Raw genomic sequence first — 22,683 nt, 5'->3', positions numbered from 1 at the left:
TTAATTAAAGCAGAAAGAAAAATAACATTTAAAATATAAAAATTGCAGGTAAAATTAACACATAAAAAAAGTAAAATATATTGTAAAGTTAAAAAGTAAGTTAAGTAAAGCGCAAAAGTAACGTACGAAGGAAAATTCACAACAAGAAAAAATTTACAAAAAAGAAAATGAGTTGAAAAAAAAGTTTGGAGTAAGTAATGAAGTAGAGAAACGTGAGAAATTAAAATAAAAGTAAAAGCATAAAATTAAGGGATAACCAAAAGTATCACATAATTTGCACAATTGAACGCATAAAGAAAAGTATCGCATTAATTATAAGGCAGTTAATAAGTAAAAGCAACAGCACATTAAAAAAACAGCGTAAAAGAAACTCTTATAGCAAAGTAAAATGTATACAGAAAGAGTGTAAATTAATGCGCAAAGAAGTAACGCGTATGAAAATTCGCGTGTAAAATATAAATTAAAGGAAAGTATAAAGTATTCAGGGAAGTAGATCAAAAGTAAAAGTAACGCATAGAAACAAAACATAGGGAATAGTAACTCGTGAAACTATACATATAGTTAACTATAAAACTATAGTTCGCTTGTAAAACTACTTATAAAATAATACTTATAACACGTAAATTACTAAAATATATTACACGTAAATAAAACGCGAGAAAAAAAATAGCGCTTAAAATATAAGATCTTTTTAATGATGTTTTTGTCCATTGAGCTTGTTTTACAGTGTTTAATTAAGTTTAACCGTTTATACTATAGTGTTTTCATTTTCTTCCTATCGTTTGTTTTTGCATGCTTCTTACATTTTTTTATTTATTTTAAAACATTTAATTTTTCTAAGTTTGCTTTCAATCTCTTAAGAAATGAATCATATTTAACAATCTATGCTCTTTTTTGTTTTTAGCTTTATTTTACACAGTACTAGGATAGATAAGGGCCCGTTTGGATGATTCAATTGAATGTAGAACTGCCGGATTTATTTGGATGCCGTTCTATGAAACAATTTCGGAAATTTGAAGATTTTGCTGTAAGTAAAGTATATTTTGTTTCTGCCCGCTTTTTGATAACTGCAGATATATATACAATTAATTTTTAACAAAAAGTGTTCAAAAGTTAGCCCTTCAAAAGAAGAAAAAATTTTCTAAAGTAGAAAAAAATCTTGATCGTTTTCAAAGATAAATGGGGTAAACCAACCAGTGAAGGAACATTGCATAGATACTTTTTAAAAATAAGATTTTAAACATTTTAATTTAGATTGATTGTCAACAGTAGCTTACTACCTAACAATAGTAAGTCATCTAACAATGCATTAGGTAACCTGATCATATTGTCTTCTGTGGAAAAAGTTTTGAATTTGTTAGTATCTGTTCAACGCTTTGTGTCTTTGACAAAATTATAAGGTCAGTGTTTATATTTATCCGTTTAAAGTACAATTAATTACATACAATAAGGCTTTTTTTGTCATTGTGAAAAAGAGAATTCAAAATATGGTTATAGAAGTTACGTTATATTTATTTTAAGCATCATAGCATAAGCAAATACTGAAATAAGGGGGAGTTTATTAACTGGATTACCAAACGATGAAAAACCAATTATTGAACAAATGTTCCTTTACTGAGATTTTTAATGAACATAAAGATTAAGTTAATGAAAATAAAAGAAAATTTTTAGTTTTCTTCTACCTTGAGTCATATTATACATCAAAATTATGTTAAAAATACAAGAAACAACTTTTAACCAGTGAATGAACAGTATGTGTGAAATATGATTTTGCATGAATAATTAGTAGTTCTGAGATATGGAGGACACCTAAAATTCAGTTAAATGTTATATAAATAATTCCTATAACAATTTGATTTCGAAATGTTAATTTAATTGCTAAATTTATTTAAAGAATTATAATAATAAATTATTTATTTAATATCTTTATAACTGTAGTATGTGGTTACATCACACATTAGACACTTTTAAAAACTGTTTTTACTGATCGATAAATAACTAAATATAATAATAAAAGCTTGAATGGAAAATTTCTTTGCCGGCTTTTATGCCAATAATTATCTAAATTAATATCCTATTGCGGTTTTTAACGCCATGACGGAAACTGGTAGGAAGAATACATTTAAAGACAATCATCCAGGTGAAAAATGGGTGAAGTTTTTTAAGACGACATCCACATATAACTCAGTGCAATGTGAAGATAATTTCGAAAGGCAAAATTTCCCTTATAGAGAATTATATTCGAAAGACTGGTTTGAAGAACTTTAAATGAATCTTTAGGAGGGAAGTAGCCCTGGCATCCTTTTATAAAGTGATTGCATTTACACTGTGAACGAAACGGGAGCTGAATACTGCCCTTAAACGGGAAAAATCTTTGGCCCAAAAAATTATAAGGATTTATAATCTATTGCTCTTAGGCAAGAACAAAAAAGAAAGAAGTACCTCCATTGATAGTTTTTCCTTACTGAAGAATTCTTTGAGGTAATACAGAATCAGTTCCTGCTATATATTGCATTGGAAAAAGCTATTCATGAAGTGAAACGATGACAGCAGCAACATTTTACAAATGAATTACTAATTGAAAATGCTATCAAATTCCCTATTTCGCTCCTTCTGAATAGCTATAAATCTCATATCAATTTGAAACTGAGCAAGTTTTGTTCATCAAAGCAAATTCTTTGGTTTAGCTTTCTACCTAAGTCAGGGAAATCGCCCGTTAGATCTTGAAAACAAAAGAATTGTGAAACAATATATCGAGAGAATTTTACATCCATTTTTAAATAAGCTTTTGAGGCATCAACTGATGAAATTAAAATGCTTTTATGAAATGTGGTATTTTTCCATTCGATGTAGAAAACGTTGACTTCAACAAAGGCATGCAAGACAGAAGCAAAGAGTTAATTAGCAAAACAGCTTATCAACAAAACACATACTTCGAAAGTAACGATGCACTATTTCTTCAGAAGCTTGGGAAGGAAATCTCACTTGCTATGTTGCAAAATTTTAAAGGAACATTGACAGAAGAGTTTGATCTCCTAAATATCCAATAGCCAGTGCTTTTCTCAATATGGAAGAATGTATTTCAAAAGGAACATTTGGTTAAGTCAAATTTTGGCACTGAAGCTGATACAATTAACATTGATAATGTAAGTATCTTGAAAAGTGATTTTGAGATAAGTCCTCTTGAGGCATTGTTAGTTGCAAAAGCAATTGTTTCCATAAGTAAATGGTAAGTACAGTCCGCAAAAAAAAAGATATCACCCTGAATAACTTTCGTTCTAATGATCGGATTTTTACGAACTAAGCGTCAATCTTAATGGTTCCTGGGGGTGACCTCAAATATGCTAATTAATTAGTGCTAACTATTAATTAAGTTACGAAATCAGACACAAAAACGTACTTTCTCTGAATAAACATGTATTTTTTTTTACATATTTGGAATCCAGACCCTTAAAATAGGGGGGTAGACAAAATTTCGAAAAAAATGGGTTGTAAATTTGGTCTAAGGATTTATATAAGGATTAATAAGGATTTATATATCTAGCAATAAGGATTTATATATCTAGCGAAGATTTAAAAATATGCCAAATTACCTCGCCATAGAAGGAGAAATAACTTATAACAACCATAAAGAAACTAAATGATTGACAAGACGGGAAAACATAGTGCTTCTCGTTGCTAAGCAACCAAAAGAATTTTTCGAGTTGCTTTCTCGGCAACGAAAACAAATTGTTTTTGTTTTCTTAATCTCCTTTAAAAAAGGAAATTTAAATCAATTAATAAATTATTTTTTATTCTCCAAGATTTTAAATTCTTGACGTTGAACTTTTTATATGACATTATTTATTTTTTTAAAGCTGTTTTAACGTCATTTGTGTGACAGTTTTGAATTAAAACCAAATTTTTATAAGTTATTATAAATTTATGAAGAGTTGTAGGGTTAGTTGCTTTAGTACCTCACTTCGAGCTTCTTAGGTAAGGGAAAGAAGAAGAAAAATGATCAAGGAAATGAGGACCCGAAAAAAGATAGCTATTCTGATGCATAATCACAAAATTTTATAGAATTAACGGTATGTATTTTCGATAAAATTGTAAAACTTAGTAAATGTTATATGGCATTTTAAAAGCATTTATATATATATATATATATATATATATATATATATATATATATATATATATATATATATATATATATATATATATATATATATATATATATATATATATATATATATCATAATAAGCGAATACAAAAAAAAAACACGAAGAAAATTAAGAAAAACAGAAAAACAAAAAGTTTTATTTATTGCGCATAAATTGCAAGTAAATAGAACTCATAAAATAAGTTCAAAATGTAGAGAAAACATGGGGAAAATTACAGAACAATAAAAAATGGAAAAAGAAGAAAAATAATAGTAAAAATAAAATCACAAGAAATCGGGAGAAAAATTTCGAAAAAAGGAAGAAAATTTTTTTTACAAATATCCGGAAAATAAAAGTTATAATCTTTTCATCAGCTCACACTATTATATACGCAAAAAAGAGTGCTTTCTAATATTGTATCAATATAACCAAAGCAAAATATATCAAAACAATAATTTGCACTTCATAAGATTTGCAAATGATATTAAGTAAGCTTAGTTTGCAGTAAAAAGAGTTGATGTTATTTACACACTCCTTTCGTTAGTTCTTTAAAAAAATATGATTAAAGGAAAATTAGGTTTATAATACCCTTAATTAAACAAGAGTAACGATTGTTACAGTTTTTACAATATTTTTTTAACTCTGACACTCTTTTCTTGAGATAACTTCTTTTGCCAACGATTTTGTCCCTTTTTTTTTTTTTTTTTGTTACTTGAAACCAGCTTACGCATTCTTGTTATTTTTACATTTTCTCACTGAAATTTCAATCTCGAAAGACATGCACGAAGTGACCCCCAGTCCGAACAATCTAAGTTAAATAGTTAAGGCCGATTATTACGAAAACAATTAACTTCTCTGGTTCAATGAAACAATTATAAATGAATCATTAATATTCTTGTTTCTTAATTACAAAATATTAGGAGAAATTTGTTTTCATAATTTCTTCGAAACGTGTGTTAAAACTATGATTATAAGTTATTTAAGTAGAAAAAAGTCAAATGCAGGAAAAGAACAATTTTTGTTATGATGATTTTAAAAATAGCACGTTTTTCGAATCTTTTGACAATTTTTAATTTTAGTGGTTGTTTAACAAAACCAGGCATATCGAACATTTTCCTGATATAGCAATATTTCTTTGAACTGTGCAAAAGTTGAGAAATCATATAAACAACTTTTTAAGCAAATATTTTCAACTTTTTAAAACAAAAGGGTAACTTTATTTTAGTTAGCGCACAAGAATAACTTTCACCGTCGAAATAAAATTGTATGTCCATAGTTTTTTGTTCATTTAAGAAAGAAAAAAAAACAATCTGTTGTATTTTTTTTGTTGTGCCCACATGCGCATTTACTTTTCATTACTCGAATAAATAAGAAACAAAAAAAAGAAAATTAATAATTTATCTTCATTTTTCGTAAACAATAGTATTCTTAGTAAATAGTCAGCTGTTCTGCATCGAATGATATTGTGTTTGATCAGTAGAATATTTTTAATTTCTTAACAAGATTTAATTCTCAGATAGCTGGCAACAATTCTAAGTTTTCTTTCAATAAGAATTTAGCAATAATTTCAAAAGTAATTTTATTTTAAAGGAAAATATAAATTAATAAACTAAAACTATTGATCAGTATATTATTGGAAAATAATATACACCGAAGAGCCATTACATTATGACCACCCTGCTAATAACATGTAGGACCACCTTTAGTCCTCAAAACTGCTAGCACCCGGCGTGGCATTGATTCCACAAGGTGCTGATAGGTAGTTTGAGGTATCTGGTTCCTAGCGCTCGCCAACTGGTCCTGCAATTCCCTCACATTGTGAGGGAGTAACGTGGCAGCACGAATTTGGTTTTCCAAGTAGGACCACAAATGCTCTATTGGATTAAGGTCAGGTGAATTTGGGGGCCATGGCATGATTTGAAAGTCACTGGAATGTTCCTCGAACCAATCCATGACGATTCGACCCTTATGACATGATGCATTATCCTGTTGGTAAACACTATCACCAGCAGGAAAAACTGTTGCCATGAATGGGTGAACCCGGTCTGCAACTATGTCCAAGTAGCCTACGGACGTCAGGAATGATTCTATGAGGATTATGGGTCCTAATGTGCCCCATGTAAACATTGTTCCTGGGCGAGAAACCATGAAAACCTGGGCAAGCCCATTGTTATAGATAGAGGGTGGTCATACTATAATAGCTCTTCGGTGTATATGGTAGAATAAAAAATAAGATTTTGCATTAAAATTCAATTAAAAAGTTAGAAAAATAATTCTGCGAAACACGCGCAGATAGGTAATTTACAAATTTATTTTAAGATTATGGAGATATATAAGATGTAAAGAAGTTTCAAGATCATTAAAAATGCTGGCTACGTATTTTTATTAATATTCATAAAATATATATTCAAGAAATTGATAAATATATTATTTCAAATCTATGCATATGCGTGTATATTATTGAAATTGTATCAGTTATTGAAAAACAAAATCAAAAAATAAAAAATAATCACATTAAATAAGCACAATCTGGTGTATAACCATATTCTATCAGAAGCACGCTTTTATGAAACTAGACATTCCTTGAATAAAGTGTTTTTTATTCAAAATGTTTCATTCAAATTTCTTTACTAAATTGCAAAAAAATTATTAAACGACTAAAAAAGAAACATCGTATTTTATAGTTTGAAAGAAATAAAAATAAAAAGATTAGCAAACGATTATTAGCAAAAAAAAATATTAATGAAATTTTACGCTACGCGCGCGAAGTCAAGTTTCTCTCAAGTTTGTCACATTTTAATATTAATCGCCCCATTTAAGTATTTTTTCATTGTCGCCAAATTATTTTTTTAAAAATAATTAATTTCAATTTTTCTCAGCTCCTAATAAATAAAAACAGTTGAAACTTTAGATTTTTCAATTGAAAAATATGCAGATTAATATGGTATAAAAAATGCATACCTTATAATTCAAAAATTTTTCATCCTCAATTTAATTAATTAATAAAAATAATAATTAATTATTAAAAATTATTTTTTTCATGAAATTATCTTTGGGTAAATGAGTTTTATGAGTGGGTGTAGTTTTTTTTAAATTGCTTAACTAGCTTTCAAAATATGACTAAAAACGCAAAAAATGAAATTAACATTAAGGGGTCCAAACTTTGAATCGCTCTCCTGCTCAAACTATGGGGACCACATTTCCCAGATTGCGGCTACCCCCTATATTTTGAAGATTAAGAATCAAAATATGTAAAAAAAAAAATATATGTTTATTCAGAGAAAGTACGTTTTTGTGTCTGATTTCGTAACTTAATTAATAGTTATCACTAATTAATTAGCATATTTGAGGTCACCCCCAGGAACCATTAAGATGAACACTTAGTTCGTGAAAATCCGATCATTAGAACGAAAGTTATTTAGGGTGATATCTTTTTTTTTTGCGGACTGTACAGCTGAAGACCCACTAGATATAAGTCAATGAGAGATGGATTATACTCAAACTTCGAAACTCCTTTTTCTTATTTATTATCTAGCGAGGAATTCTAGAAATGGTACTGGAAAATAAAAAGAAATTTCGAAGATACATTTGCATTGGCCAATAATTTGGAAGAGTACGGTCAGATCAAAAGAAAAAGAAATAAATTACTTTTTTTCATTAACTTCAGAAAAAGAACGAAAATTTAAAGAAACTGAAAAAGCTGGAAAAAAAGTTAAAGCAGAAAGTATGACGAAGAGAAAAAAAATAATTATAAAATTAAAAAAAAAGACTTCAAAATATATGGAGGGAAAGTGTAATCAATAAAGTTATCTGACTATAATAATAATAAAAACATCATCGGATTACACAATGATAAACATTCATGATTAAGAACGGACTATTGAACTGCGAGGAAAAAAAAGGAAACAAATTTCTTAAAATTCTGTATTCAACCATATTTTACATTTCATTCCATGACTGAAAAAAAAAGTAAAATTTTCCACGTTAACTGTGGTTATATGTTGTAATTCCAAGAAAAATCTTGTTTTTTGACATTGGTGTGGCCTATGGATTCCTAACGAGCATCAAGCATTCTCAAAATTAATTGTTCATTCACTGGATAATTTAGTGTTTATTCACTGGTAAGAACTGTTCCTTCACTTGGTTATCTTACTACTTATTATTTGAGTCACCAAAAGCTTAAAACAATATTATGTAACTTTTACATAATTTGCACTTAATATCAAATATGTCGACACCGTCATTTAGCTAAAATTACAAATTTTGAAATTTTTATGATTTTTTTAAAGGCAAGCTAAGCTTAAGTGTTCCTTCACTGGTTAGTTTACCCTACTATATTCCAAAAAAGTTTACAAATATAGATGTGTTTTTTTTCGCTGTTTTTTTATGTTGAGAAAGTGAGCAATAAATTTTAGTTTAATATTTTTTTAAATAAAGTAGTTAGAACGTGGAACTTCTGATTTATTTTTCAAGGTAACGTGGTTCCGAAAAATACTGAACAGCTTAAAATATTAATTATGTGATCGTGCAATAAGCAAATCACATCCTCTGTTAACGTAAGAAAGTAACGACGCAAACTTGCGTTAATTTTCACTTTTCCTGAAGTAATCTAATTTTAGAATTTCATTTTAATAAATAATGTAACTCTTCAAAAGAATAGTATTATAGATATTTCAATACATTTTATGAAATTTTGAGAAGAATATTGTTAAGAAATCTTTGCAGTTTTTCTGAAGTGCCTAAAATTCTTGAACTCTGATGCACATAAAAAAATTTTTTGTCCAAATTGTTTCGCTCTCCGAAATTTCATTGATAGTTTGAAATTGCTTCAAGTGTAATTCATCCAAATTATAATTTTTTTTCTTCTTTTTCTTTAAAAAAGTGTAATTTTTACAAATTATTATTCTTTTTCCCTTAAAAAAAAACCACTTGAAATTATTATGTGACTTCATCCCCGTTATGTCCTTAAGTAATATTCGAAAGGCCTGTATTATCGTATTTCAAATATATTAATGCAATTTTAATCAATATGTGTTTTTTTTTTCAGCTTTCGAAATCTTTAGACAATCTAAGAGACATCATAGTTTTTTAAAGGTAAGTCATATAAACACTCAAAGGATTTAATAATCTTCGTGTTCACTATATTAATAGTAAATAATTAATATTAATCACTTACTATACTTAAATCAAAATGCATTCAGAAATTAGCCAAAACATTATGTTTGTCACAAACTCAAACAATAAACAATCGTTTTCGTTCAGAACGGTTAGACACCTTCTAATTACGTTAAAATCTCTTTTTTGAAAGGTAAAAGTAAAGCATAAAGTAAAGTAAACTGTAGAATAAAGTGAAGCTCGGCAAATTAAAAGAAAATTATAGAGCATAAAAATAAAGTAAGGAGGGAAATATAAAGTATAGTGTAAAACATAATCCATTAACAAAAGTATAAAAAATGAAAAGTGTGAAACAAAGTACCATAAAAAATGTGTTAATTAAAGCATACGATTATGTCTAATAAATGAAACGCATAAGGAAAAGTATTGCATAAAACATAACACCTGAAATAAATTTAACGGGTAAATGTTAGGCAAAAAAGTTTAAATGCTCAAAGATAGCCCATATTAAAAAAAATGTATGTAAATTAAAACAAATGAATCGAAAATAAAACGTCAATACAACGTTTAAAATGGAAAGCGTCAAAGAAATGCCTAATTAAGTAAAGGCATAAAAAAATAACGCGTGATTTAGAATTGTTTAATGTGTAAAAGTATCTATTACCCATAAAAGTAAAAATCTCGCTTAAGAAAAGTAAATGAGATAAAGTAATGCATAAAAAAGATGAATTTAAAGCATAAGTATAAAAACACGGAAAAATAAAGCATAAAGAAAAGTAGAGAATAAAAATAGAAAGTAAGTTTAGTAAACTGTAAAAGTAAATTTGTAAAAACGCATAAAAAAAAGCAATGCGTTAAAAAGTAAAGCAAAAAATGAAATAGATCAACGCGTCTAAGTACTGCACAACAAGAGAAATGTCTTGGAAATGTAAATTCTTAAAAGTAACGCTTTACGAAAAGTAACGCCTAAAATATTATGTGTTATAATAATGGCTTTTAGAAAACGCGTAAAAATAACGCTTAATAGAAGTAAACACGTGTAAAACACCAAAGAGTAATGCATAAGAAAAGTAATGTAAAATTAACATTAAAACAAATGTAGTCCACAAAAGTAAATTATAAAGAAATATACTAATAAGAAAAACGAAAATAATGTTGAAACAAAAATTGAAGATGTATAAGTAAGGCATAAAGAAAAATAAAGTATACACTATAAAGGTAAAATGTTTAAATGTATAAAATAAAGCATCGAAAGAGTTACACGCATACGAAAAACTGAGACATAAAAGAATACGAGTAGAAATTGCACTTGAAAAGTATCGCGTAATATATAATTAAGCTTAAGCCGAACGCATAAAGAATCTTATACAATCTAAAGTTAAATGTAGACAAAGTAAAGCATAAAAGGAAGTTATTATTAAAAATGAAAGCCTTTGCATAAAAGTAATGCGAAAAATATACACAGAAAAATAATCCATAAATGAAAAATGCGCTTTAAAAATATAAGGGAAGTTTGACGGAAAGAATTAAAACTTCTGCATAAGAAAAGTAATAACAAGAGAAAATTGAATTCTGAATGGTAACGTTTTAAGAAAAGTAGAGCATGAAGTATAATAACGCGTTAAAGTAACAGTAAAGAAAGAAAAATAATTAAGAAAATCAATTAAGTGAAAGCATAAAATATATTGTTCAGGTCTAAATAATAGCGCATAGAATAAGTAATAGAAAAAAACGAATGAGTACTAAAAAAACTGGTAAAAAATTAAAAGCGCCGAAAAGTAACGCGGTAAAAAGTCTAGAAAGTAATGTAAAAATTGTGTAATTCAAAACATAAGAAATCATAATGCGATCCGAAAAAACATAATGCGAAAAATAAGGAATAAAAAGTAAGACGTAATGTATGTTAACGCTTAAAAAGTAACGATTAAATTGAGCTAATACGTGAAAGTTACAAGTATAAATAAGGAGCATATAAGCAAAATAAATGCTTAAAATTGCTGCCAGGCAAAAGTACAAAATTAGAAAACTGAACGAGAAAATGTAACGCATAAAAAATATAACTCGTATTGTAGAATGACAGGTAAAAAGAGCGCCCTCCAAATGGAATTCATAAAAGAGGAATAAAATACAATTACAAAGTACTTTTTCCTTCATAAAACAAATTTTTGTTCTTAAATGCGTAAAGTGTAATATCACATGGAAGAAAAAAAACCCGTACGAAAAAACTTGTAAAAGCAATGCATAAGAAAATAAATAAATAAAATATAGTAATGCATTAAATTAAAAATATCGCAAAAGAAAAATGAACTTGTAAAAGTAAAGAATAAAAACATTAAAAAGTAAAATATAAATTTTAAAATTTATAAAGAAAAGCAACAATAAAAATTAACACATAAGAAAAGCGTACGCCTTAAAGTAACGTATAACAAAAGTAAGCCGTTTGTATAATAACGTGTAAATGTAACGATAAATAGGACTAATCCGTGAAAGTAACAAGTAAAGGAAATAACTCTTAGACAAATAAATGCTTCAATCTATTGCATAGTAAAAGTAACAAATAATAAAAATAAACACAAAAGCATAACGCATAATGAAATATAAATCGTAATTTACTACACGTATGCCTAATACGCGAACGCGTATGCCACGTTAATGTAATAGGAGTAAAGCGTATATTTAATATCCTTTGGGGGAGAAAAGTTAGAGTTGAAAAAACTTGTAATAACTCGTTAAAGTTAAAATATCGTTAAAAATGTAACATATAAAGAAAAGTGAACGTGTTAAAGTTATCCATAAGTTAAAGAAAATCAAAAATTAAAATTTCAGGTAAAATATCATAACGTGCAAAAATAGCTTAAAACCTGTTTAAATAATGTCTGTAAGTTAAAAAACACATAAAATAAAGCGTAGAAATAACGCATCCAGAAAATTAAAGTGTAAGAAATGAGGTAAATTAATGTATGTAAATTAAAGCAGAAAAAAATAGCGCTTAAAAAACTAACGTAAGGTATGTAAAGCAAATGCAAAATTTGTAAATTACCAGAAAGAGAACACATAAGAAAAGGGTACGCGTAAACGTAACGCATAAGGAAAGTAAAGCGAATGTATAATAACGCGTAAATAGGACTAATGAGTGAAAGCGACAAGTAAAATAAATATTACGTAAATAAATGTTTAAAATTACTGCATAACAAAGAAAAAAGCGTAAAAGTAACAAATAACAAAACTAAACGCGAAAATATAACGCATAATGAAATTGTACTCGTAATTTACTAAAACCAGTAAAATTAGCGTGTATGCAATTGCAAATGTAAGCAATAATGAGGGTTAAGTGAAAATTTAATATCGCGTGGAAGAAAAAGTTGCTTAACTATAAAAAACGTGTTGACTATAATAGCGCATTAAATTAAAAATATCAAAAGAATTGTAAGCGTGTGACACATAATAACTCTTTATACTTTTTTTTTGCGAAATTTTATTTTAAACTTAAAAGTAACACAAAAAGTATTGTAGAGTTTAAAATTAGTAATAGATAAAAATGCACGAGTAAGCGAAACGCGTTAAAATAAAGCATAAATGGTTATTGCGGACATTGTAAAGAATAGAAAAATAATAATGCATAAATAGAACTAACGCGTAAAATAATAACGTAAAATTATTAAGAGAAAAGAAAAAACATGATAAAAATAAATACGTAAAATGACCCATTATAGAAAAAACTCGTAAATGTTGCGTAAAAAGAATGTAACGCATAAGAACTAGTAATTCATAAATATTGATCAACTTGAATAAAGCTTGAAATAAAATACAACGCGTAAAAGGTATATTCGTGCATATGGAAAGTAAAACTACGTGATAAGAAAAGAAAGGGGAAAAGATAGCAACTTGGAGAACAAGAGTAACACGAAAAAGTATGTAATAAAAACATTGTGTAAACTAAAGTTAAAGTAACGCATAAAAATTTAAACGTGTAAAAGAAACATATGAAGAAATGTGTAAAATATAAAATAAACTTAAAGCATAAAGAAAAATAACGCTTAAACGCAGAAGTAACACATGTGAAAATAAAACGCGTAAAATATACGAAGACTAAAGTAAAGGTGTACAGCAATAGTAAAAATAAGACAAAGTAAATATAAGATATAACGAAAAGCTACGTTTATAAAGCGCAAAAGCCCAAGGTCAAGAAAACTGAGATAGACATAGTAGGCCTTGGCCCTCCATGGGCTGTCGCGCCACTGAGTTTAGTATAAAGCGCAAAAGTACCTCGTAATTAAAATGCAGGCGTATAGAAAAAGTAAAACATAAGAAGAATAAGATGTATAATTTAAGAAAAAAGCGCATAAGCGTAAACCATAAGGGAAAAAAAAAGTAGAATTAGCGTATGTATAACATAAACGCATGAGATATAAAGCGTGAAAGTAGTTCAAACTCATAAGAAAAGTAAAAGATAAAGTAACGCATAACGAAAAAGAAAATTTAATCATGAAGGAATATAACGCATACATATATTAACGCGTAGAGGTAACCCATGAATAGAACGGACGCGTAAAATTTAACAAGCGTAAAAGTAACAGAAAAAAGACGAAGTAATTAATCATAAAAATAACCGCAAAATAAAAGTAAATGCGTAAAAGTAACGAATAGCGAAATTTGTGAGGAAAAGAAAGGCATGAAAATCCTGAACACTTTAAAGTTACGAATAAGAAAAGTAGAGAATGAAGAAAAATAAAGTTTAATATGTGGAAACACGTAAAAGCAATTCGTAATATATAATAACGAAAACAGTAAGGTTTATTAATAGAAATTATGCCCAAAAGCAACAAATAACGCATAAACGAAGTAAATGATGCGTAAAGTAACTGCATAATAAAAGTTATGGCGTGAAAATGATCGCGTAGAAATCAGGTATAAGAATAGTAAAGTGTCTAATATAAAGTATAGTAGTGTGTATTTTAAGCAAAAAAAAAAGCGTAAAATTGAATGAAACCCATAAAAAAGTAAACGCCTGAAAGTAAAGCGCGAACGAAAATGAAAGCGTAAAAGATTGTATCGAGTAAAATATGCATCAATGTGAAAAAGTAAAAGTGATACGCAAGAAAAATAAACTCGTTTAACTAATACATCAAGAAAAAATGGAATCTAAAGTAAAATGTGTGTAAGCATAAAGAAAAGCAACGTCCCAAAATATTAGTAATTCATAATAAAAGTAAATGTTTAAAGGTATTGCAAAAAGAAAAGTAAAAATATGTTTAATACCACATAAGGAAATATAACGCAAAAAATTTAAATCTTAAAGTAAAAGTAACACACGCAAAGTAAATGCTTAAATGTAAGCATAAAGTAAAGCAAACATAACGAGCTTAAAGTTAAGGTAACGCATAAAGTAAAAACGTAAAATATAATAGGGCGTAAAAGTAACACATAAGAAAAGCAAATGCATAAAAGCTATGTATAAGAAAGAAAAATTAGTAAAAGAAATGTAACCCATCAAATACAAAAACGCTTAAAAATAGTGTATGACCTGTTTACGTTTGGAAGTTAAAATAACGTTTGCGAAAAGTAAAATGAGAAATAACGCATTAAAAATAAAGATAAAATTATCGCATACAAGAAACTGACGTGAAACATATAGTTGATAATATTTAAAATAAAGCATCGAGAAAGTAAAAGTAACGGAGAAGAAACTAAAGAAAGGCTTGGTGAAGCAAAGCGTGAAAAAGTAATACATAAGAAAAAAATCCAAAACAAAAGGAAATCATAAAAGTTAAAGTGTGAAATATAAAGTAAAAACTGCAATTTAAATCGCAAAAAAATAATGCGTTAAAGTAACGCATTAAAAAATTCAAGAGATAATAAAAGCGCTCAAATGTAACACATAAATAGAACTAATGCATGAAAGAAACAAGTATAAGAAAAAGTAACACGAAAGGAAAAAAAACGCGTAAAATTACTGCTTAATAAAATTAAATGTAGGAAAGGTAAACGCGAAAGAGCAACGCATAATGGAAAGTAACTCATAATTTACAACAACGTATAAGAGGAACTCGTGTGGCACGCAAATAAAACGCATAAGAAAAGTAACGCATGAAATATAACTACGCGTAAGAGTAACAAGTGCAAAAATTTTATCATGAAATTAATACATAAGTAAAGTAACGCATAAGGAAACACAATGTAATGCAAGAGAACAAAAATTAGCACTTAAAGGAAAGTAAAATATAGGTGAATTGAGTATAAAGAGAAGTAAAGAGTAAAAATGATGCGAAAATTGTGTAAAAGTAACTTGTAAAAATATATGCTCAGAAAAATAATGCATAAGGTAAAAAATTAAAGGAAGTTTTGGCGAAAATAATCGAAAAAACTGCATTAACACTGTAGAATAGCAAATTCTCAAAGGTAACTTAGTAAGAAAAGTAAGGAGCAAAATATAATAACGCGTTAAAGTAAAACATATGAAAAGTGACAAATAAAAGTAGCGCATTAGAAAAGTACCCGCGTTTTTTCTAAAGGACGTTTGCCGAAAAGAATGAAAACTACAGCAAAAGTAAAGTAAAACTAAGTCAAAATAAAGTGATGGTGTAAATTGTAAAGAATAAGAAGGGAATACTAACTCGTAAATAGATCTAACGCACTAATAAAAATTACGCATAAAAAAGATTCGCGCAAAATAAAATATAATGTGTAAAAGTGAAAATAAGTTATAAAAAAAAAATAAAATGACACGAAAAGTAGCATGTAAAGATAATAACGCTTAAAACAGAGTAACTCATAAAACACATAGCAAAAGAGTGAGTTAAAGTAACATATAAAGAAAAGTAGAGAATAAAATATCAAATAATATGTGTGTCCAAATTAAAGCAGAAAAAAATAAAGAATGATAGAAGTAAACGAGTCAAAATATCATATAAAATATTACTTAAAGCGTAGCACATAAAAAAGAATAAAAGAAACGTTATGTATAACAAAGTAAATTCATAAATATAAGAAATAAGACTAGCAAATTTATGCAAAAATAAAAAAAGGAAAGTTACGCCGGAAATATAACAACGAGTGACTGTAACGCGTGCGAAAATTAACGCGTAAAATTGATGCAAAAGTAACTCACAAAGAAAAGTAGGGTATAAAGTAATATGTGGGTATACTGAAGCTTAAAAAAAAGTAATGCTTAAAAATGATGCAAAGAAGTTATCGAAGAAGCTCTAATTTTCACTTTTCCTGAAGTAATCTAATTTTAGAATTTCATTTTATGTAACTTTTCAAAAGAATAGTACAATAGATATTCATTTTATGACATTTTGAGAAGAATATTATTAAGAAATCTTTGCAGTTTTTCTGAAATGCCTAAAACTCTTGAACTCTGAAACACAGAAAAACAATTTTTGTCCAAATTGTTTCGCTCTCCAAAATTTTATTTAAAGTTTGAAATTGTTTCAAGTGTAATTCTTTCAAATTATAATATTTTCTTTAAAAAAAAAAGCAACTTGCAATTATTATGTGATTTAAATGACATACGTAAACATTGCTCGCATTCTGCCTGGCCCTGGTCAATAAATATAAGCAAATTAAAAAACCTCATCCCCTTTATGTCTTTACCGTATCTACCACTGCAAAATTACAACTACAATTCACTAGTACATATATAAGACATGTTAACTCGTCTTTATGCATCACCTCCTAGAAGAAGGAAGGCCTCAGCACGGATCAATTTAGTAGTCCGATCTAACGCAGTTAACTGCGTAGTAGATGAAAAATAAGAAAGATGTCATTTCGTTAAGGGTACTAAGCTGCGCAGTGGTTGAAAATACGAAATATGTCAATACGTTTGGACTATTAAAGGATATTTATGGAAACCCGTGCTGAGGCCTGCTCTTATTTAGGAGGTGTTCTATGTCGGGATACCTTTTCATAGATGAAAGTTGACATGGACGATAACAGCTCCTTTCCCCACATTGGTGACCCGGACGTGATGAGAACGCACCTACCTGAGCAGCAACGCCCACTTCGATTGATGGTCCACATTGAACAGTTGACTTGCTACTTGTGACTGCAACATTATCCACCTCTTCGTACTGTTGCTACTGAGTTTCGTCTCGATCACACGCAACGTCAACCTGCAATCACCCGACTGCTAAAAGCAGCACAGGAGCGACTACTACCATGATCTTAATACAGCTCTCATGACTAATGTTCAAAACCCGGTGACTTTAATGCAGTACTCCCGGTCTGTCACAAATACAGCAACTAGTGTTATCGAATTCTATTACAGCTATAATTCTGGTGGGGGAGTACTGTAGCGTATCTACCACTACAAAATTACAACTATAATTCACTAGTATATATGACATGTTAACTCGACGCTATGTCGGGGTACCTTTTCATAGATGACAGTTGACATGGAATATAACAACTTCTTTGCTCACATGTCCTTAAGTAATGTTTGGATGCACCCTTTTATCTTGTTGCAAAGATATTTATGTAATTTTAATCAATATGTGGTATTTTTTTTTCAGCTTTCGAAATCTTTAGGAAACATAAGTCTAACCAAGTGACATCATAGTTTTTTAAAGGTAAGTCATATAAACACTCAAAGGATTTAATAATCTTCGTGTTCACTATATTAATAGTAACTAATTAATATTAATCACTTACTATACTTAAATCAAAATGCATTCAGAAATTAACCTAAACATTATGTTTGTCACAAACTCAAACAATAAACAATCGTTTTCGTTCAGAACGGTTAGACACCTTCTAATTGCGTTAAAACCTCTTTTTTGAAAGGTTTTTATTTCGGTCAGAGGTTCTTTTTTGAAAGATTTTTATTTCGGAGTTAAGCATAAAATAAAGCAAAAATTAAAATTTTATTTAGTAATGCAGTAAATATAATGCTAAGCAAAGCGAAAACTTAAAAAAATTATGTAGTGTAAAGCGCAAAATATATAAAGTAAAAAGTTAAATATTTAGTAAAGTAGGAAGTTTGTAAGCTGAATAAAAAAACGTAAGATAAAAGGTAGAAATTATATTAGAGAATAAGAGTTGCTCAAACTTAAGTATCAGTTAAAGTAAAAGCGTAAAGTAATATAAGCATAAATATAAAGTGTTACGTTAAGAGTAAGATATTAAGTAAATTTAAAAATGAAGTAAACTATAGCATCAAATATAAAGTAAAGCTTGAAACACAAAGTAAAATTGTGTGTAAAAGTGTAAGGAAAAAAAACAATCTAAATATAGCTGAAAATTATCATTAAAATAAAAAATATATTATAACGGAAAGAAAAGCGTTTGATATGAAGACAAGTTTAAAGAAAAAATATAAAATATTGTGTGAACTAAAACATTAATTATTGTATAAGGTAAAGTGAAACGTGAAGTATAATGTGAAATATGAAGTAAAATATAAATTACGCAGTATATCACCAAATTTATTGTTAAGTATAAAGTAAAGATTAATATATAAAGTCAAAAGCATTGTATAGTAAAAAGCAAAATATGAAATAAAAAGCAAAGTATTTTATAGAATAATTTAAAGCGTAACATATCAAGTAAAACGTAAAATAAGAAACTAGCGAAGTAAAAAAGAAAAGTAAAGCATAAAATACGAAGTGAAGCATAAAGTAAAAATGTGGTAAAATGCCAAAATATAAATAAAAGAAATAGGTAAAGCGGAAAGTCGAAAATATAGCAGAAAGTACAATCAAATGTAAAATGTAGTAAATAGAAAAGTGTATAGTAAAGAAGATATCTAAATATATCAGTAAACTAAAGTGAAATCGTCAAGAAAACTAAGTCTAAAAAAATGCTTGTCAGTAGAATATAAAGTATAAACTAAAGGGTAAAGTGCGGAAAAAGCGCATAAAATAAAAAGTAGCGTAAAAAATGTAAACTAAAGAGCATGGTAAAATATAAAGTAAAAGCGTTAAAAAGGCGAAAAATATAAAATAAAGTAATATGCTTACAAAGTTGAAAGTATTAAGAGAAACATATTAAGGAACAAATTTGAATGCGAAGTAAATTCGTAAACTAAGCTTAAAAAAATAAGTAAAATATAAATTGTCAAGTAAAGAATTAAAGTAAAGGAAAATAAAGCAAAAAGTAAGTAGTTAAAGTAAAACATGAAATATAAATTGCAGCGTCAGATAAAGTGTGAAACGAAAGACAATAATGTAAAGCGATAAGTATAAAATTAAAATAAAGCGGAAAATGTTAAGTAAAGGGTAAAATATAAAGAGTAAAATATAAATTAATGTGTAAAGTTACAGTAAAGAGTGAAAAGAAAGTATAAAAAGTGTAGCAAAATGCGTTTTAAGAAAATTTATATATATATATATATATATATATATATATATATATATATATATATATATATATATATTATAATAATAATAATAACTCGTAACATAAATGCAACGTATACGAAATTAAATTTGCAAATTTACGTAGAAAGGGAGAAAAAAAAAGCTTGTAATATAATTAATTACACGTAAGATTAACGAAAATTAAATCATAAAGTAATTCGTTAAATTAATAGTAAACACAAGAATTAATAGTAATCGTGTAAATATGATGCTTAAGTAAAAGCCCTTTGAAGAAACGTTTGAAAAATAGTAACTCGTCAAACATGCAAATGTGTACAAATTAAGTCTATAACGCGTAAATGGGACGCATAAAGTGTAAATGTATCGCTTTCTTCTTCTCCTTATTGGCACGACAGCCCAAGATGGGCCTTGGCCTTCTCAACAAGCCTATGCTAAGACTATCTTCCCTTAGCCAAGGTTCTCCAGTTTACGATCCTTAAAACTTGAAGGTAGCGCTTAAGGAAAGAAAGAGTAAGTGATTGAAAGAGTAAAAGCGTGAAATATAACAACGAAATAAATCATGTAAATACAATACAAAAAAGGAAATAAATGGAATTAGTAAATTGAAGGATCGAAAAGCTATAAGAAAATATCATAAATGCATAATTTTACGCATTAGAAAAGTGAACGCGTAACTGCACACAAAAGAATAAACGGTACAGTATAGATAAATAAAAGTAAAGAATAATAAGTAAATTATTAAGGCATAAAAAAGTAAAGCGTAAAAGTTAACCCGTAGAGTAAATTTAACGTGTAAAACGTATTAAAAAGTGAAATATGAGAAAAAACAAAGAAATGTGATGCATAAAAATAAGGCTTAAATAAAATGAAAAGCAGAATGTAAAGTATAAAAGAAAGAGTTTAGAATTAAAAGTTGTATAAATTAAAATTGCGTATTTTATTATTATTTTGTGATAAAATTTAAAGTTTGCCCTTTTTTAATCTAGTCTCGTATACGTATGATCTTCCAAAAAATGTATTCCTTATTGATTATTTCTTTTGTGTGAGTATCTTTTATTTTTCGTAAAGTTCGTATGAATCTCTCTGACACACTCGTTAATAAAGTTTAGATCTTTTTCAATTATAATAGAGGGAAAAAATTAGACGATGACCCTTGACCACACACTATGGCGTTCTTGTGAGGGTTTCACTTAAGAGTTGTGAGAATATGTTATGACGAGGTAGAAATAACAGTGCACTTTTTATTGCAGGATCTAAAGACAAATAGATTAGAGCTCGTTACCAACAAGTCGCAAAACTGTTTGTTAGGCATTTTACTGTTACCATCCTCGTCATAATAGTTCCGTCTGCGTTGTTCCTGTATATGTTAGATCAACATGATGAAATTCAAGTAACTGAAAAGAGTCATGTCACCCACGTGATCTGAGTAAGGACTGAGTGACTGATGAAATAAGCAAGATCATCTTCCATGGACATTAACTACAAAACTGTAATGGCTGACAAATGTTATCTTTCTTTAACAAAAAGTTATTATTTTACAGGTTATCCTCGCGAATGTAATTAAAATGCATTGTGTGTGTGTTTCTTCCTTTAACCCTAACACATAATTTATGGTGTTAAAGCATATGACCTCAAATATTTTAATCTTGAAACTAAAATTTATATTTTAAATTGGTTATTAGTAACAAAATAACTCCTTTTTTAACTTATAGTTTTTATGAGAAGATTTAAAAACTTAGTTTAAAACGCCGACACAACTTTTTGACTTAAAATTTCAGCCTCAATTATAAAGTCACTATTAATTAAAAAAACTCGTAAAGGTAATGCATATATGTAAAATAAACGTGTAAAGTAAATACATAAGACCAATAGTAACCGACCTACCCCCGAAGGAGCTTGCGGATAAGGGTTTCACCCGTTTGCACGTGACTAAACACTACCAAACTACAGAAAAGTAAAAGTACTAAATTAAAAAGATTAAAACACATAGGAAAAATCCCAAAATCGAAAAAGTAAAATAAAAATAAAACAGAATAAAGATTAAAAGTGCTTAAAACATCAAAGTGGATAAAATCAACCGACAATAAAAGTGTCAAAAATACAGGTAAAAACATATAAAAGTAAGGTCAGGTAAAACATCAAATGGTAAAATATGAAAAATCACATTAAAAATAAAAAAGACTAAGACAAGCCCAATAGAATAAATAAAATAGCCGACTAAAAGTTCAAGTGTTTCCCTTTCAAGGCTAAGTGCTTCAAAGATTAAAATGTTCTAAGGTAAACCAAAGTTTCACTGAGATGATAACACTCAAAGATGACATCAGGTAAGACAGAGGGTGCTGAATTTGACCAAGAGCAAGATTTTATTTCGAATGTCCCATGTATAATGAAGATGCCAGTTTAAGGGGAGAATAAAGTCATGGAAACGGCAAGTGCCGAAGCAAAATACTAAAAGCAGAAATTTAAAACCAGAAAACCTAAAAGCCGAAAGTAAACACATAAGAAAGTCAAAAGTTCACAAAGTAATGGTAAATCAAACGAAAAATTACTATAAATAGGTATTGGCAACGCATTAATGCTAAGATATGCATATGAAAAATAAACGCGTAAAAATAACTTATATGAATAGTATAAGTAACACATAAAAATATAACAAACATATAAGTTAATCGTAAATTACTAATGCTTAAAAGCTACGTAGAAATAATAGTAAATGTTTGTAAAAACTAATATAATATTCTAGTTTCACTAGTAAAAGTAAACTGACTGTTAAAGTACAAACTATAAAGATGTGTGTAAAAACATTAAGTAAACTATTTTAAGCATTGATTAATCAAATGCATCGCGTAAATAATAGTTAACTTGAAAAATATATATACGCGGAAAAAGCGACAAACAAAAATTCTTAATGCATGAATACTTCATTTTATTACTAAGTCAACTCCTTATCATATGATCAATTCTCTAGGCAAATGAATTTTAATCAGTAAACGTATAGATTATATCGAGTGATTCTATTATTATCGGCTGATCTTATATATTTTGATCATTGCTCGAATCTATTCTCTTTTAATCAGTACTCAAAACGTATATTTTGATCAAT

General features: G+C 28.0%; 1 long non-coding RNA gene across 2 annotated transcripts in view; it reads left to right on the top strand.

Moving 5' to 3' along the window:
- The first annotated feature begins 904 nt into the window (after positions 1-904).
- Positions 905-22,683, top strand: part of LOC147806709 (uncharacterized) — a 29,664-nt gene continuing 7,885 nt past the window's right edge. For both annotated transcript variants that reach the window (XR_015435070.1, XR_015435069.1), the window contains exons 1-4: positions 905-1,027; positions 9,194-9,240; positions 17,775-17,831; positions 20,831-21,069. This is a non-coding gene — a long non-coding RNA (uncharacterized LOC147806709). The remainder of the gene's footprint in view (positions 1,028-9,193; positions 9,241-17,774; positions 17,832-20,830; positions 21,070-22,683) is intronic.

The sequence above is a fragment of the Parasteatoda tepidariorum genome, chromosome 7 (assembly GCF_982258835.1).
Source record: "Parasteatoda tepidariorum strain Cologne lab strain chromosome 7, Ptep-v5.0, whole genome shotgun sequence".
Classification (NCBI taxonomy): domain Eukaryota; kingdom Metazoa; phylum Arthropoda; class Arachnida; order Araneae; family Theridiidae; genus Parasteatoda; species Parasteatoda tepidariorum.
This window is presented reverse-complemented; position numbering and strand designations above follow the sequence as displayed.